The sequence below is a fragment of the Canis lupus genome, chromosome 16, assembly GCF_048164855.1.
Source record: "Canis lupus baileyi chromosome 16, mCanLup2.hap1, whole genome shotgun sequence".
Taxonomy (NCBI): Eukaryota; Metazoa; Chordata; class Mammalia; order Carnivora; family Canidae; genus Canis; species Canis lupus.
Window position 1 is genome coordinate 45,920,241 of NC_132853.1, and position 13,853 is coordinate 45,934,093.

Here is a 13,853-nt window from a genome sequence, read left to right on the forward strand (position 1 = left end):
GGGTGCAGAGTGGCCACTGGGAATTTCTCTTTGTCAAGAAGCAGCTCATGGTGTCCCCACACGTTGCAAATTTGGTAACCGCGAACCTAGCGCCTAGACTTGGGGCCACCCAGTCCAGACTTGCAGAAAGAGACCTCCACTGTCTGCCTCTAGGGCAGGACATCCCAACCTCATCACCGTTGACACTGTGGGATGGCTAATTCTTTGCTGTGAGAGGCTGATCCTTCTACCCCGAGACATCTAGCACCATCTCGGGCCTCAACCCCTTAGGTGCCATGACACCTCTCTTCCAGCTGTGATGACCAAATATGTCTTCAGACATGGCTCAGTTTTCCCAGGGGCGGGGTGTGTGTGTGTGTGTGTGTTGCAAAACCACCCCTGGTGGAGAACCCTTGATCTAGGGCTTGAGCTATGCTCCAGCTAGCTGATAGGAGACCTCTGTGTTCAATGATCTAGAAGATTCAGTCACCCAAAACATACAACAACATATGTGGTCACTCACAGGGCCAACTTCTGGTATTGCTAAACGATTGTGGAAACCAGTGCGTGCATGTGCCAGCTAATTGTGTACGTGGAAGTCAAGAACGGCTTTTAACTAATCAAAAAGAGATATCCTGCTCAAAGCTTATTTGAAGACTGCCATGTTTTAAAACTCAACATGACTTAAAACAGAATCCTATAAGTTCCTTTGCTAAAATACTTTCAGGATATATTAGGTATAACAATAGTTTGCTACATGAAAATGGCTTTGAAAATCTTAAAAGTGTTTTAAAAGAAAAGGGAGGTTTTTTTTTTTTTTTGGCAAGGCATTAAATTGGATGTGAATATGACAGATTTCAAAGACTGTCAAAATAACGAATTTACATCATAAATGCATCGGCTTTCTTTTTAAAGGCTTTTCCCCCACACAGGAAGGCATTTAATGGTGAGCAGGTTCAAAATGTCGCCAACTCCCACTGGTACAAAAGGGAGGCGGTCCCCACCAGAGTCCCCGGGCTTCAGATAATGTCTCTGACTGTTTTCAAGTTAATAAACTGCACTCCTGTCAAATTGCAGATAAATGAAAGAGACAGCACCATTGTTTTCTCCCGCATCTTGCTCAGAAAGATATCTCCCAATATTTCGGGAGGACCAGTATGCCAAAAAATAAACTTGAAATAAAACCATCCCGCCGTGACTTTCTTGGATCAAAGACAATGGAATCTCCACAGAAGCACTTTTCTGAAGTTTGTAGTTCAGATAGCGGCTCATTAAGGAGCTTCTAATGCATTTGATTGTTTCAAAGTTAGCCATCTAAATTTTTAATCATGTGTAGGTGCAAGATAGTCACGGGGTTGCCCCCAAACACTGCAAAGCCTTTATATTCTAAAGAGTCATGTCAATATAATTTTTTTTTCCCTGAATAATCAGCAGGTAGGCTTGGGGAGGGGGTGGCTTCAAACAGCTCTGCTCTTTGATGGAAGGATGGACAGGTTTCTGAAGTTGCCTTTTGAAAGAGAAATAAGTCTGAGCGTTTTTAAATCTGGATTTCTTTCCTTTTGAGGGAGTGAGGCTGCCACTCCCTTTTTTCCTCTCTTTTCCCTCTTTTCCACAGAAACAGACTGCTATTAATAATAAGAGGGGACAATAGGACTTAACTGGGAGCCTAGTCTCTTCAACTGGGTCTCTCAGACAAGAAGCACACTCATTTGTTGGCGTGCTCGGGTTAGATTTTTTCCGATACTAACCACAGAGCGGTTTTTGTTGTTCACTCCCCTTTGGGGACAATCTGTTTTTCTTTCTCAAGAACCTTAATATTTGATTGGGAACATGGAAGTCCAGGGGAGCTGGCTGCACATAGTTCTTTTTTAAAAGACAAAAAAAAAAAGCATTTGATTTTTTTTAAGTATTCTCTGCATCCAACATGGGGTTCAAACCCATGATCCCAAGATTAAGAGTCCCATGCTCTTCTAAGTGAGCCAGCCAGGCACCCCCCCACACAGTTCAGTAGCTCTTCTGTGGTCCCAGGGTATCAGCTGCTTCTTGTTGTTGGGAGTGGAGCTGAACTTGCATGGTCGGAAGATACAGGATAGAAAAGGGCTTGGCAGGACCTTGCTGCCACCATCTTAGGGAAGATGAGGCATAGCTCATCTGGACTGGAAGGATCTTGGGAGGCCATGAGAACCATCTTTTGGCCTTGAGATAGCTCTTAATCCATTCATTATTTATTGAGCATTTTCTCTGTGCCAGGCTCTGCTCTGAATGCTTCCCTTGGATGAGCATATTTGATCGTCACAACAATCCTGTGTGGTGATTCTTTTCTTTTTTTTTTTTAACATTTTTATTTTTATTTTTTTATTTTTATTTTTTTTTAACATTTTTATTTTTTTAAATTTATTTTTATTGGTGTTCAATTTGCCAACGTATAGCATAACACCCAGTGCTCGTCCCATCAAGTGCCCCCCTCAGTGCCCGTCACCCAGTCACCCCCACCCCTCGCCCACCTCCCTTTTTACCCCCCCTAGTTCGTTTCCCAGAGTTAGGAGTCTCTCATGTTCTGTCTCCCTTTCTGATATTTCCCATTCATTTTTTCTCCTTTCCCCTTTATTCCCTTTCACTATTTTTTATATTCCCCAAATGAATGAGACCATATAATGTTTGTCCTTCTCCAACTGACTTATTTCACTCAGCTTAATACCTTCCAGTTCCATCCACGTTGAAGCAAATGGTAGGTATTTGTCGTTTCTAATGGCTGAGTAATATTCCATTGTATACATAAACCACATCTCCTTTATCCATTCATCTTTCGATGGACACCGAGTCCCTTCCACAGTTTGGCTATTGTGGCCATTGCTGCTATAAACATCGGGGTGCAGGTGTCCCGGCGTTTCACTGCAACTGTATCTTTGGGTAAATTCCCAGCAGTGCAATTGCTGGGTCGTAGGGCAGGTCCATTTTTAACTCTTTGAGGAACCTCCACACAGTTTTCCAGAGTGGATGCACCGGTTCACATTCCCACCAACAGTGCAAGAGGGTTCCCCTTTCTCCACATCCTCTCCAACATGTGTTGTTGCCTGCCTTGTTGATTTTCCCCATTCTCACTGGTGTGAGGTGGTATCTCATGTCAATGCTACCCAGGGCAATTTACACATTTAATGCAATCCCTATCAAAATACTATGGACTTTCTTCAGAGAGTCGGAACAAATTATGTTAAGATTTGTGTGGAATCAGAAAAGACCCCGAATAGCCAGGGGAATATTAAAAAAGAAAACCATAGCTGGGGGCATCACAATGCCAGATTTCAGGTTGTACTACAAAGCTGTGATCATCAAGACAGTGTGGTACTGGCACAAAAACAGACACATAGATCAGTGGAACAGAATAGAGAAACCAGAAGTGGACCCTCAACTTTATAGTCAACTAATATTCGATAAAGGAGGAAAGACTATCCACTGGAAAAAAGACAGTCTCTTCAATAAATGGTGCTGGGAAAATTGGACATCCACATGCAGAAGAATGAAACTGGACCATTCTCTTACACCATACACAAAGATAAACTCAAAATGGATGAAAGATCTAAATGTGAGACAAGAATCCATCAAAATCCTAGAGGAGAACACAGGCAACACCCTTTATGAACTTGGCCACAGTAACTTCTTGCAAGATACATCCATGAGGCAAGAGAAACAAAAGCAAAAGTGACCTATTGGGACTTCATCAGGATAAAAAGCTTCTGCACAGCAAAAGAAACAGTCAACAAAACTAAAGACAACCTACAGAATGGGAGAAGGTATTAGCAAATGACCTGTCAGATAAAGGGCTAGTATCCAAGATCTATAAAGAACTTCTTAAACTCAACAGCAAAGAAACAAACAATCCAATCATGAAATGGGCAAAAGACATGAACAGAAATCTCACAGAGGAAGACATACACATGGCCAACAAGCACATTAGAAAATGCTCCACATCACTTGCCATCAGGGAAATACAAATCAAAACCACAATGAGATCCCACCTCACACCAGTGATTCTTTTCTTATCCTCATTTTGCAGGTAAAGACTCAGACGCAGGGCTAGTGGGCTGCAGAGCCAGGACTTGAACTAGGCACTCAAGCTCCAGAGCCCATACTATTAGTATGTTCCTTGTAGCACTATTTCTGTATTTTTTAAAAGATTTTATTTATTTGAGATAGGGAGAGAGAGCGCGAGCACAAGCCGAGTGAGAGAGGACAGAGGTAGAGGGAGAAGCGGACTCCCTGCTGAGCAGGGAGTCTGATGTGGGGCTCCATCCCAGGACCCCGGGATCATGACCAGAGCAGAAGGCAGATGCTTAACCGACTGAGCCACCCGGGTGCCCTTGTAGCACTATTTATAAGGTGAAAAATTTGAAATGACCTAAGTGTCCAGAATAAATAAATAAATAAATAAATAAATAAATAAATAAATACAACCAGAAACATCCTTAAATAATTTGCAGCAGAGCCACACCAAGAATACTCTCTCCTAGGAGCCCCTGGGTGGGGCAGTTGGTTAAGAGTCTGACTCTTGGTTCTGGCTCAGGTCATGATCTCAGAGTTGTGAGACTGAGCCCTGCGTCAGTCTCTGTGCTCAGTGGGGGGAGCTGCTTGAGATGCTATCTCTTCCTCTCCCTCTGGCCCTCCCCATCTCTGCACTAGCACTCTCTTCCTCTCTCTCAAATAAATAAATACATCTTAAAAAAAGAGATTGCCCTTCCCTACATGGGTTACAGCCATTACACACGACATGAGAAACAGCAATCAGTGACCTAGAACATAATTCTTACTAGATAATTAAGATAAGAAAGAAATTTGTGAAAAAAAAAAGAAAGAAATTTGTGCAGTTGTATACATAAAATAAGATTTCATATTTTGGTAAATAATAAGCATTCAGAGAGGAAGAAGGGTATCGTGACTGTATTAGTGGTAACAAATACTTTAAGACTGGTGGCTTAACTATAGAAATTAATTTTCTACCAGTTTTGGAGGCTGGGAAGTCCAAGGTCAAGGTATGGGCTGGTTATTTAGGTTCCTAATGAGGACGCTTTCTCACTGTGTTCTTAAGGGGTCTTTCCTTATTGTGTGCATGTTGTGGGGGGATTGTCTCCTTCTTGTAAGGCCACAATCCTATTGACTTATGATGTCAAGTAACCCTAATTCCCTCTTAAAATCCTCATCTCCAAATACAGTCACAGTGGAGCTTCAACCTATGAAATTTTTTGGGGGGGTGGGGAGGGACACAATCAATCCACAGCAGAGACCAAAATGTAAGAGTAATTATATCCAAGGGATGATCATAGAAGTAGATTTTAGTTCTTTTATTTTCAAAAACGTTTGTAATAAACATAACTTACTTGGTGTAATAAAAAAAAATGTTTATAAACTTCAGGCTTTTGATCAAGATGACTTTAATCCATTCTATGGAGATAACTTCCGAAGCCCTCACCTCTAGCAAATCTGCTGGTCCCACTGCTCCGCGTCTGGGGTTATTTCATGATGACACAGCCTGGCTCTGTGCCCTGGAGTGGCCTGAGAAGGGTCCAGAAGGGAACTTCTCCCATGGCTGGCTCCCGGCAGGCTTGTGTGTGTGGCTGGTGTGGTGGGCCTGGGGAGAGCCTGGCAGGAGCCACACGGTGGCGAGGACCTTGGTAGATGGCATTCTTTTCTGCAGCCGTGTTACTGAGAAGCAGAACCAAAGCATATTAGGTAAGTGGTAACCTGAGAAACAAAGCCCAAACCAAATGTTTGGGGCTTTGTTCAGAAGGACGCCAACGAATTGACAGCGTGAAAGTCTGGGAGGAGAAACTCACCAGACTGGAACAGCTTGAGCTTTGGGGCCAAACCTCGAGGTGTGATTACCACTCAGGAGGCCCTGGATGGGGAGTCCCCACTTACCACTCAGTCTCTGCCACACTCAAGCAGAGAAGTCGAGGCTCGCTCTACCCGACTGACTTAATACAGACAGTAGCAAGGACGAGATGTAGGTTTCCACATTTCTTAAAGTGTTGCTTCCCCAGCTTCAGTCTCTTTCTGGTGCCAGCCCTACAGATGTGGTCTGATCTGCACAAAGGAGCAGGAGGCATGAAAGTGAATTTGGGCATCTGTGTCATTCTTTGTCACTGCAGTGCAAGGCAAGACCCAAGTCAGGAGACTCCTACCCCAGCCCTGTGGGCCAGTGACTGTGTGTGCAATTTCAACCAGGCTGTTTGACTCAACTTTCAAATGGGAATAAGAATATGTGCCTTAGGTGCTCGGATGGCTCAGTTGGTTAAGCATTCGACTCTTGGTTTCAGCTCAATCATGATCTCAGGGTTGTGAGATCAAGCCCTGTGTTGGGCTCCACACTGGGTGTGGAGCCTTTTTAGGATTCTCTCTCTCTCTCTCTCTCTCTGCCCCTCACCCCATTCTTTCTCCTTCTCAAAGAAAAAAAAAAGTGGAATATGTGCCCTGCCCACCTTACAGAATTATTTTGAACACACTGTCTCTTTTGCTTACTATTATATTCCTTGTGGCTTATGCATGATTGGCAACAAGATTAATTTGGAGAGAGAATCCATAGTGATTTGGAAGTTGAAAGCATTTGGTCTGAGAAATGCCAAAGTCACTCTGCTGGTAGCAGGGCAGGAGCTAGCTCTCATCAGCCCAGCTGGAGGGTCTCTAAGAGTGGAGAAATATGCAAGCAGAGAAGCACTATGAATGCTTCTGGGGGAAAGGAGAGGATAGCAGACCCGACCCATCTTAAACCCTTTAGGACACAGTGAGTGTTCAACAAATATATTATGAATGACCGAATAAAGAAAAATATGAGCTAATATTTATAAAAAAATTTTTTCATAGTATAAGGAACCTTGTGGCAGACACTAACCAGATTAGCTGGGTACTATTTCTCTCCTGTATCCCCAAGTTGGACAACAGTGCAGGTGTGCCAATACAAAAGCAATGAGCACCAAGGTTGGCCATCAGACATCTGGGACACCAGGTATTAAAGACAGCGGAGCCATAAGATTGGTGGGTCCCCCAATCAGAAGAAAGTCTGTCTCCAATTAGATAAACCTGTTTTAACTTTATGTAAGTAAATAATAAACATCTATTTTGCTTGAGCCATTGTACACTCTGGGGGTTATTTAGGATATGGTGCTGTCTTAGCTAAAATTCAGCCTATGATAGAATTCATACCAATGATCTGAGAGGTTCCTAGAGCCCATGTGATGCTGGGAAGGTAGTTTTGGAGTCTTGTACACAACTCTATGGCAACGGTTGTAACAGAAACAAGCATCAAGAGAGTTGGAAGCTTACAAAAATGTAGTTCTGACAATGCAACTTCAAATGGTCCCAGTGAGAAAGCACAGTATAAGTGGAGAATGTCTGAAGAGATAGGCTGCAAAGGAGATTTCAAGAGAGCTGAGGTTCTAAGAGGACACACACAACCCAAAATGGAAAGGAGTTCACAATGAGGTAGAGAAGGAAGTCGTCTAGAGTTGGAACAATAATGGTGGGCAGCTGAGACTTCTGAGAAGTATTTCAAATAACTGTATTATTTAGGGCACAGCTCACCACGGAAGCCAACAGAGCATGCCTCAGTGGTGTTACCATAATTAAAGTGAGTTTCTCACTCACCTAACAGTTCAAGGAGAGGGCCATGATTGGCAGGCAGACTTCCATGTGGTGATGCAGGGATCCATACTCCTTCCACCTTGTGTCTCCATCCCTGTGCCAGGGTCTCAGAGCCCTTTGCTGTCACTTGTGTATGCAGGAGTAGCAGAGGTGAAGACCACTTGTATCTTAAGCTCTTTAATGCAGAAGTGATACTCATCACTTTCTCCACATTCCGTTGGAAAGGAATGTGGCACCATCTAGATGCAAAGGAGGCTGGGAAATATAGTCCCTGGCATGACAGCGCTTCCCAGATACAATGCTGTCTTATGAAAGGGGGAGTATAAACTTCTGGTGGATATCTTACTGTCTCTGCTAAAAACTTTTAAGCGATAGTTAAAACAAGAAGATAATCAAGAAAGGAACAGACCTGCTTTTTGAAGTCTAATGGCAGAGCAGTTCTGATGGAGAAAGGAATGCAAAATTTCTCATCTCCTCTTGTTTCTCTGCCTGAGATTTCTCTGCTTAGGGAGAGAATAATAAGACTGAATAGAGCAAAAGGGGCATCAGTAAAAAGGAATCAAAGCCCTATCTGGAACAGTTACTGACTCCAGATGGACTGAACCTCCTGGCCTGGATGATTCTACTCCAGAGATCACAAGAGAATTTGCAAAAATGAGAGCTAGAAAACTAGCTCTGAAAAATAGAGCTGAGTAAATGTTCTCCTGGTCATCATATCCTGGAGAGGATATCTTCATGCATGCTTTGCTTAATGGATTGATTACCAGTTCCAGGTTAAGTCAATGCTTTATTTTTTATTTATTTATTTTTAAACAGTGTCTTAAAGGACAGTTTGTATGCTCTTTGAGAGGTAAATAGTGGCCCTTAAGAGTCAGAGTGGGTTCTGGAGACCAAAACAGGACAAGCTAATCTCAATGTCATTTTCCATGGTCTTTATTCCGGTAATAAATTAAGGAGAGGCAGAGAACCCGGAAAACTGAGTGGCATACAGGATTTGACAAGATTTCATAAATTCCAAGGGAGATTATATGGTCTGGGAGATAGTACAACAAGGTTGATTTATGACTAGTTGACAGATTATACTCAAAGGGTGCTGATAAATATGGAGTGGGGGCTGCTAACCCAAAGCCTTTGGGAGTGAGATGGGTATCATCAAGGAACAGGAGTGGACTGGGTGCTTGATAGTGGGGAGTGGTGGGGACAGAGACAAAATGGAGAGCCTGTGTCTTGCAATCAATCTACACAATCACACACAACTGCTCTGTCCACACCAGCTGGTTGCTGCCATATTGGATTGTGGATTTAGTGCTAAGCTATCTTCAATCTTTCAGGAGAAGTTAGGAATCCAGATGTTGGCTACTGATTGAAAGTTAAAAAAAAAAAAAAAAAAGGAAGGAAGAAAACCCTCTGCAGGCCAAACAAAACATCTGCAAGCTGCATTTGGCAACTGGAGCATCTATATGGGGCCTCTAACCCAAAGAAAGATTTCTAGTAGCACGGGGCTATGTCACTGGTTCTGTTCTATTTAACATCTTTATCAATGACTTGGACTGAGCTCTAGAAAGCATGCGGATCAAATCGGCTGTTGACCCAAAGCCAGAGGGACAGCTGGACGAACAACTTGGGATTCTGAATAAGTTCAACAGACTAGGACAGGTTTTGAACCACACAAAAAGGAGCTCTTGGATAGACACATGTAAGCTCATGGACTTGGGCCCCCCCAAATCAGTCGTACAAGTACAGGATGGCTTAACAAGAACACATGTTAAGGGAAAAAAAATACTGTAGAGATTTTAGTTGCCTGCAAATTAATGTGAAGCAATAATGCAATGTGGTTGCCAAAAAGCCAAGGCAATATTAGACTGCATCAAAAGAAGCCAGTCCTGCACAGCTCAGGCCATCTGTGTGTGGAGCTCCACCTTCAGTTCCGGGAAACACTTGAGGAGGGGTGTGGAGAAACTGGAGCACATTGGGAGGATGTCAACCAGGATGGTGAAAGGTTTGGAAACGTTTCAAATTGAGAATGGCTAAAGATGTTTGGGCTTCTTTGCTTAGAGATGCTCAGAGCAGAGAAGCTTTAGAGAGTCATAGAGACGGGGGCTCCCATGTTTGGGGAGCAGTCACGTGGATGGGGGGTCAGACTTGGTCTTCATGTCTAGCCCAATGCCAAGGGGGGTATGGTTCACGGAGCCGGGGTCCAGTTCAGTGTTCAAACACCTTTCAAACCCATCTGTGGTGAGGGGAGAAAGTAGTCAGAAGGGAAACTAGCTGGTCCCCACCCCCATTCTACCGCTGAAGATGGAAATGTGGAGCTAGGGTGGGAACAGAAGAGAGGGGCTTCACCCTAGATGATTGAAACCTGTTCCTTCCCTCCTCTGCACCATGATGTAGGCTCTTTGCTCTGGCCAGGACGTTCTTCCCTAATTCCTCCTCCTGATAACTTCTATTTGTATCTCAAAGGATGACAATGCAACAAAAATTAAAATTCCCAGGGTGAACCTCTGATTCCCTGTGAGTCCTCAGAGGCCCCCAGTTGAAGAAACCCAGAATGATAGAAAGCCCATGTGATGGACTATTGTGTAGCTGTTTAAAAGAAGTCATAGAAGAACCATGCATGGCCCAGGGAGAGGTTATAATATACTGTTAACTGCAAAAAGGAAGAGTTTACAAAACCGCAAGTCCACTTGAGCAAATATATTATGCAATATTTATTATTGATATTATGAATATGCGCTACGTGGTTGGATGCATAAATAATAAAATACATCCTCATATAATGAAATGTAAATAGATTGAGAGGGAGAAGAGAGTATACCTCAAATGCCAATAGTTCTCTTCGGGTTGGGCATCACGAGTAAGTTTTCATTTAATTTTTTAAATGTTCTATCCTATCCACATGTTGACATTGAACATCTGTGCATTGCCTACAGTTAGAAAAAAAAAAAGATGAGTTTTTTTTTTTTTTTCTTCAAAAGGGAGGGAAGAGGGCACACCTGGCTTGAGGCTGACTCTTCCAGCTTGGGGAGATGACCCTGCTGGTGGGGGCTGGAGGAACAAAGGGACGCCAGTGCCCACAGGTCCTTGGGGATCTCCTGCAGCCGCGGAGTGAGGCTCGGGCCTGGCCAGGCTCCCACCAGCATGAGGAGCCACGAGCGGCCCAAGGGCCACCATCTGGGCTGGAAGGTCAGCATCTTTTCCTCTCTCAACACAGCAGGAGTGGGATGAAAGATTTGTTGGGAGAGGGGGAATAAAGAGCAGGGATGAGAAAGTAGGTCACCAGGATATCAAGGAAATAAACAAAGGGCTTCTGGGAAGGGGAGGCTTGCTTTGATCCTGGGGTGGGAATGGGAAGGACTGGCTCTGGGAAGAGTGACAGAGTTTCTGTGACATCCTCGGCCCACCGCGGGCTGACACAGTTAGAGTCTTAGAATAGCACAGATGGACAAGGGGAAGGGCCCAGGAGTCCCCCCCAGTGGCCTCACTCGCACCCCCAGCCCCCCAGAGATGCTACAGGTATGAGCAGACCTCTGGCACCCCCTCCACTCCTCCTGCCCACAGCTGGCCCCCAGAGTCTTCTGGGGCTGCCCCTGACACCCCGCTTTTGCTCGTGTTGAAACCCCTGCTAAGACTCTTCTCCCACCTTTAAGAGTTTGTTCATCTGTCCCTTACCCAAAGCAGATTTACCCATTTCTTTATTTCTTGCGGATTTTTAGAAATTGTCATGAAATACACATATCACAAAACTTACCACCAGAACCATTTCTAAAGGGCACAGTTTGGCGGCATTAAGTACAGTCACGCTGTTGTGCCACCGTCACCGCCATCCATCGCCAGAACACTTCATCTTGTAAAACAGACTGTCTCCGTTAATCACAAGCTCCCCATGCCCATCGCCCCTGGGCCCCTGGCACCAGCCTTGCACTTTCTGCCTCCGTGAGTCGGAAGGCTCTAAACATCTCATAGAAGTGGGATCACACGGTATTGGTGTTTTTGGGACTGGCTTATCTCACTTAGCAAGGTGTCCTCGAGTTTCATCCATGTTGTCGCCTGTGGCAGACTGCCCCTTTCTCAAAGGCTGGACAAAATGCCATTATATGTATGAACCACATCTTGTTGAGCCACTCCTCTGTTGATGGGGCTTGGGTGCTTCCACCTTTTAGCCACTGTGACCAGGACTGCCATGCACATGAGTGTGCAGGTGTGCTGCGTTTTGATGGCAGCAAATCCTACCTGGCAGTCTGTTGATATCCAGCATCCAGCATCAGCTTTATTCCCGGCTTGATCAATACCCCAAATCTGTACTTCTATGTTGTACACTGCCCGTCTATCTCTGAGAGGCCTTTGGAAACCTCTTTGTCTCCTGCCCAAGAGAAATTTAAGAAAGGGTCACTCTTAGACTTGTACCTTGCATCAGTCTCAGATATATACCACCTCGCAGATGTGGTTAAGGATATTGAGGTGGGGAGGTTATCCTGGATGATCTGTTAGGCCCTAGATGCAATCACGGGGTTCTTATAAGAGGGAGGCAGAAGGGACGCAATCGGAGAAGGTGATCTGGTGAGGGAAGCAGGGGACAGAGGGACAGAAAAGGGGCCGAGGAAGGCAGGTGGCCTCCAGATGCTGAAGAAGATGAGAAAATGGATTCTTCTGTGGTGCCTCCAGCTGACACCTTGACTCAAGGACCTTGGCCTTCCAGAATTCTCGAGGATGATCAATGTGTGTTGTTTTAAAAGCTGTCACACTTGTGATGATTGCTCCAACAGTGGTAGGAAACTAATACACTTACTACATGCCTAGCTTGTTCTAGCAGCTCATCCGTGTTTGTTCCTTTAGTTTTGAGTCCTCTAGTACAGTTAAGGAAACTGAGGCACCGCAAGGCTAAGTCAACTTGTCCTAAGGGATGGAGCCTAGATTGAATCCTGGTCTGTTTCTCCCCATCATCCAAGCTGTTTTCATCCCGATAGAGTGCAACATTTCAAAAGGCTGAGGAGTTATCCTGCTCCTGAAAGATCTTCAGGTTATCACACTGGACGAAGAGAATCGTCAGGCAGGAAGTTGGCAGGAAAACTCCTGTTGAGGCGCACAGGATTTGAATCCTCACTTCGTCATTTCCTACCTGCACAACTTCAGCAAGTTTCTCAGCCTCCCCAACCCCTTTGCTTCATCTATAAAATCATAATAATAACACCACTGATTTTATAGAGTGATCCTGAAATGTATCCACTCGTGAATGTATTCAACAAATACTACTGAGCACCTGCTTGGTGACGGATCCCGGAGTGCTCAGGATTCATCAGTGAACAGAACCGACAAATATCCTGCCTGTGTGGAGCCTGGAAGCGAAGATCCCTCAGGAGCAGTGAGCACAAGGGGACCCAAGCTCTTGGTTCTCATATCATTCTGTAATAAAAGGAGCCAGAGCTTTTTTTGGAGAAATGGTTGTTTCTAGGGATCGAGCAGGAATGTACAAGACGAATCTGGAGTGGCTAGTAGTGCCAGAAAGGAAGTGAGGAAGGGCTCCCCAAGCCAAACGACGGGGGCATATCATAGTAAGTAGGAGCCACCCCGTAGGAGCTCATGATGAGCAAAGCAGGAAGAGTTTGAGTAATGAGATAAATAACGATATTGGATTATAAGTTAAGGTATAAAATAAATATCCATGAGCCCATAAATCCATACTGATGTCAAAAAAATGAGTGAATAAATAGGAGAAGAAACAAAACCCCATAGAGAATAGTTCCATATGATTTATGTCGGTGCTCAACTAGCAAGAGAGTGGGATGTTGTATTAATTTTAATTTTCTAAGGCTGCCGTAGCAAAATGCCACAGACTGGGTGGCTTAAACAACAGAAATTTATTTTCCCACAGTTCTGGAGGCTGGAAGTCTAAGATCAAGGTGTCGACAGGTTTGGTTTCTTCTGAGACCGCGCTCCTTGGCTTTAGAGCGGCTGCCTTCTCCCTGTGTCCTCACATGGTCTTCCCTCCGTGTGCGAGCTGGTCATGTCCAAATTTCCTCTTTTTATGAGGATGCCAGTCATATTGGATTAGAGCCGATCCGAAAGGCCTCATTTTAACTTAACTGCCTCTTTAAAGATCCTGCCTCCAAATGCGGTTATATTCTGAGGTGCTGAGGGGTTATAAAATTGGGGAGGCAGCAGGCACATTTGGCCCATAGCTGCTGTATTTAATAACTTGCTCCCAAAGAGCAGACCAATGGAGAGGGGGACAGGGTCACTTTACA